Genomic DNA, 5,559 nt, shown 5'->3' with positions numbered 1-5,559 from the left:
TTTTTTTTTTTTTTTTTTTTTTTTTTTTTGTTGCTATACAGTAGTTTTACTTTAATGGAAGGGGTGGAAAATGTTCCCATCCCATTCTGGTGGTAAGAGCATTTACCTAGAATGTAGACAATGTTAATTAAAACTCCCTCAAGCTAAGGCCTAGATCCTAGGTCTCCCACTGCTTGGGTAAGCATGCTATTGTTTTCTGGTTGTCTAAATAGCTATTTTTGGCATTTATGTGCCCAGAGGAATTCTGTGTCTAGACATATATGGACAACTGCATAGTCATTGCACACACTAGATTCAGTTATAAATAGAAGTAGGTTTATGAATGGACCTCCTGTGAGGCTTCTACCAAGATGGGGCCTTTGGATGGGTCAGCAGTACCTGGCCCCATGTCTGTGGGAGCTGCTTGGCGGGGGCTCTAGGCACCGGGGGTGGTCGATGGCCCAGGAGTCCCCTCGCCTGTCCCATGTGTGCCAAGCTTGAGGCCCTGGAGGGACAGGTGAGGGAACTCCAGGCAGAGGTGAGCAGGCTGCGGGGGATCAGGGTGACTGAGGAAGGGATTGATGGATACTTCCTCTCTCTGCAAGACCACACACCTGGAGGGAAGGAGTCACAGGAGGGAATTGATGCGGCTGGATGGCAGACAGCCACCTCCAGGGCTAGACATCGCGCTGCCGGGGTGACTCCCTCAGTGCAGCTGGAGAACAGATATGAGCCCCTGGCATCACTGGCAGAGAGCACAGCAGTGGAGGCCACACCCACCACCAAGCAGGCTGTGGGACATCCGTGCAGCTGGAGGAGAAGACAATGGGTCATCATGGTGGGTGACTCCGTCCTGAGAGGAATGGAGGGAGCCATCTGCGCAGATCCCGTGGTACAGGAGGTATGCTGCCTGCCCGAAGCCTGGATTCGAGACGTCACGAGGATTCCAGACCTGATTAGGGTCTCTGACTACTATCCCATGGTCCTCATCCATGTGGGAACAAATGATGCAGCCCAGTGTAGTCCAGGCAGGGTCATGAGTGGCACTGGGAGCCAGGATCAGAGGTTTTGGGGCACAGGTGGTCTTCTCAGCCATCCTCCCGGTCAGCAGTTGTGGATGGCACCACAGCAACTGCGTTAGAGAGGTCAGCTTGCAGGTTTGGAACTGGTGCCATTGTGCGGGGTTTGGATTCCTTGACCACAACTTGTACTTCCAGGATAGGGCCTTGTTTGGATGAGATGGGCTACAGCTTTCTCCAAGAGGTAAGAGTCTGTTTTCTTACAAGTTGGCTGATCTCCTACGCAGGGTTTTAAATTAGGTTCGTCAGGGGACGAGGATGTTGACAACAGGGTGAGGCCAGGAATGACGAACCACGAGCCAGGTGTTAGAACCATCCAGGTAAGTACCAAGGACCCAACTAAGCATCAGGATGGGGAAGTACTAAGGGAAACTACTGTGGGGCTTAGATGTCTCTATATTAATGGTAGGAGCATGGGGAACAAGCAGGAGGAACTTGCACTCCTGCTTGCAAACAAAGAATTTGACCTGGTTGGGCTAGCAGAAACCTGGTGGGACCCTACCCACAACTAGGCAGTGGGCATTGGGGGCTACAGGCTGTACAGACAGGATAGGATAGAGTGGAGGGGAAAAGTGTGTGGTGGGGGGGGGTGTTGTTGCTCTCTATGCCAAAGAGCAATATATATCTTCTGTATTTAAGTAGGGCCTAGGAAAAGGGCAAATTGAGGTACTATGGGTCAGATTACAGGGGGATTGGGGAGAAGGGGACTTGGTAGTGGGGGTCTATTACAAACCCACACCAGGGGGATGAGTTAGACCTAAAATTCTCAAGACGGCTCTCAGAGGCATTGTGCTCAAAGGACCTGGTTGTCCTGGGTGGCCTAAATTTCCCAGACATCTGGTGGGAGGAACAGGCAGCCAGGTCTGGCCGTTCACATAAGTTTTTAATCTGCTTATGGGACCTTCACCTAACACAGGAGGTAAATGTTCCCACTAGGGGAAATGCCTTACTAGAGTTGGTGCTGGCCACAGGGGATGACTTGGTGGGGGATCTGCAGGTACAAGGTAAGCTAGGGGATAGTGACCACCTATTGATAGAGTTCATTATCCGACGAAAGGTGGGGAAGATAACTAGTAGGGCTGAAGTGCTAGACTTCAGGAAAGCCAGCTTCAACAAGCTCAGGAGATTAGTGAGGGAGGGACCGACAAGCAAAAGCATCAGAGAGATGGGAGTCCAGGAAGGGTGGGTATTTCTCAAGGGACTGATCTTGCAGGTACAGAAAGGGACCATCCCATTACACAAAAGGGGCAAAAGAGCAAAGAAACCCTCTTGGTTGAGCAGGGAAATCCAGGAGACCCTGGAGGGGAAAAGAGAAGCCTACATGCTGTGGAAGCAGGGGGCAGCCACCAGGGAGAAGTATACCTGCTTGGCTCGAGCTTGCAGGGAAGCAGTGAGGAGGACCAAAGCAGAAATGGAGCTTAGGCTGGGAGCAAAAGTTAAGGATAACAAAAAAATCATTCTTTAAATACATAGGAAGCAAAAAGAAAGCACAGGGTAACATAGCTTCAAGATGGACTACAGCAACTGGTAACAGATAGGATGGCTGAAGTGGAGCTCCCAAATGATTTCTTTTCATCTGTGTTTCATAGTTTCTAGGGTCGGAAGGGACTTGAGCAGATCATCTAGTCTGACCCCCTGCCATGGCAGGAAGAGGACTGGACGTAGATACAAGCATGCATCTCAGTGAGACTTTTGGTAAGCACAAGATAAATACCAACCCATCAACTGTTAGCGCTGACCTAGTAAAAGGGCACTTGGAGGGGTCAGATGTACGTACCTAAGTCAACAGGCCCTGATGATCTTTCTAGGGTACTTAGGGAATTAGCTAGAGTCATAGCGGAACCACTGGTGTGACTGTTTGAGCACTCGTGGTGCTCAGGACAGGTCCGGGAGGACTGGAAAAGGGCCAGTGCAGTCCCTATTTTCAAGAAGGGGAGGAAGGAGGAACCAGGTAACTATTATAGCTGTGCACAACAGCATCGTTCCACTTCAAGTTCCATTTTGACAGAACAGTGTTTTGTTTCAAGTTTTGTTTCCTTTCAAAAGCACTGTTTCGTTTTGTTTTGTCAAAACTGTTTTGCTGTTTTGATGCTGTTTTGACATTTCGCTCACCCAGTGCCAGGAAGATCAGTGCTGCTGCTGGCCCCAGCCAGCAGCACCAGCTTCCTCTCATCTGGAAGGCAGATCAGGGGCCTGCACCCCGAGGAGCAGTCTGGCACAGCCCCTGCAGCCCTCCCAAGGGTGCAGGCAGCCCCAATATGCCTGCCAGATGACAGGAGGCTGCTGCTGCTGGCTGGGGCCAGAGGCAGCACCGATTTTCCTGGCATGGGCTGCACCCAGCCAGCAGCACCAGCCTTCTGTCATCCAGTAGGCAGATTGGGGCCACCCACACCCCTGGGAGGGCTGTAGGGGCTGTGCCGGACTGCTCCCGGGGGTGCAGGCCCCTGATCTGCTTCCTAGATTGCAGGAGGCTGGTGGTACTGACTGGGGACAGCAGAAGATGGGCCCAGGGCAAATCAGCTTGTGCAGGGACCTGCCCCTACCTGGGATCAAGGCGGTGGTGGGTCCCCGCACGAGCTGATTTGCTGGGGGGCCCCACACCCTCCTTGGGCTGGCTCTGGTATGGGGACTGGGGTATATCAACTCATGCAGGGACCTGCCACCCCACTCCTGTGGTGGAGGAGGGTCCCCACATGAGCTGATTTGCCTTGGGCCCCACACCCTCCTCGAGCTGGCTCCAGTACAGGGCCTAGGGTACATGAGCTTGTGTGGGGCCCTCCCCCACCCTGGGATCAGGGCGGCAGGTCCCTGCATGAACTGATATGCCCCAGGCCCTGTACCGGAGCTGGTCTGAGGCAAATCAGCTCGTGTAGGGACCCTCCTCTGTCCAAGCTGATATGCAGCAGGCCACATACCAAAGCCAGCCCCAAATGAACATGAGTCGCCAATGTGATGAAGTAATAAGTAAAGCTAACCGCACTCTTTCTTGCATAAGTAGGTGCATCACAAACAGGTCTAGGAAGATGATACTTCCTCTCTATGCAGCATTGGTCAGGCCGTAGCTGGAGTCCTGCATCCAGTTTTGGGCGCCACACTTCAAGAGGGATGTAGATAATCTGAAAAGGATTCAGAAGAGGGCCACCTGTCTGGTTAAAGGCCTACAGAAAAAAACCCTATGAGGACCGAGTGAAGGCTGAAGAGATTCAGGTCCTTCAAAAGAGAAGACTGAGAGGTTATCTTGTGGCCATCTACAAACTCATCAGGGGACAGCAGGAAATAAGGGATACAGTGTTTACCAGGGTGCCCACTGGGGTAACTAGAAACAATGGCCACAAACTGAAGGAGAGCAAATTTAGATCGGACATCAGGAACAAATTCTTTCCAGTGTGGGTTGCCAAAATATGGAATATGCTTCCAAGGGAGGTAGTGCTGTCGTCTTCCTTGGAGGTATTTAAGAGGAGATTGGACAAACACCTGGCTGGGGTCATCTGATCCCAGCACTCTTTCCTGCCCAGGGCAGGGGGTCAGACTCGATGATCTAATAGGTCCCTTCCAACCCTAAAATCTATGAAATCTACGTTATTGCTATAGGATAACGCTTTAGCCTCATGTATTTCTGATCTTATACCTCATGATTGCCCAACCTGTGTTGTCAGTGGTTCAGGGGCTTTATTAAAGAGCAAGAGTGAGCGGAGATCCAGCTGAGGCAGATCTAGTCCCAGGCTCCAGCTGAGTGTAAATGGGGAATTGGGCTGAGTTATTCCTCAGGAGGAGGGCCCTGCCCACACTGGCTATATAAGCTCAGACTAGACAGCAGTGAGCTGTCTGGACAGTGGACTGTTTTGCTCTGTTTCTGGCTACTTGGAACTCCTAAACCAGATTCCCTGCTCTGAATCTCTGGCTTGGACACTCCTGCTTGCTCTTGGTTGCTCCTGTTCATGATTGTTCCTGACCTGGATCAACTGTTTGCTTTGACTATGGCCTTGTCTTGACCTTCAGCTTGTTCTCCTGGGCTAGGACTGATGTCTGGCTTGACTTTGCCTTCCACTCTGGTAACCCCCTGACCCATCCTAATTCCCTTGGACTGACCCCCTATCTTTATAAAGGGTGACACGTGATGTCCCATATTCTTCCACTCTAAAGCCTGAAAGAGTGAGAAGTAAGTCCATTTATAATCATATGACATAATCACAACAAATCTAACAAAGAGCTCCTCAAAGCTATATCTTCATAAAAAACCAAGCAGGCCCTGCCCTCCAATGCTGTCAGATGCTTCTGCGTGGACAGATGATTTATTGGCATGGTTATGAAAAGCTGTTCATTCCTTCAGTAATCTTGTATTATCAACTCCCTAACATTTCTGAAAGAATCTCACATGCTTAGTAACTGATGTCAGCTATTATTTTGTATAATCTAGCAGCCCACATCTTTGACAAAGATGTATATCAGCATTCATTAGGAATGTTGATCTGGAATTGCTACAGAATTGTTAATCTTTCAG

Source organism: Gavialis gangeticus, unplaced genomic scaffold (genome assembly GCF_001723915.1).
Source record: "Gavialis gangeticus isolate Ggan-Ray unplaced genomic scaffold, GavGan_comp1, whole genome shotgun sequence".
Lineage (NCBI taxonomy): Eukaryota > Metazoa > Chordata > Crocodylia > Gavialidae > Gavialis > Gavialis gangeticus.
The sequence above is the reverse complement of the archived record's forward strand: the minus strand, read 5'-3'. Positions refer to the sequence as shown.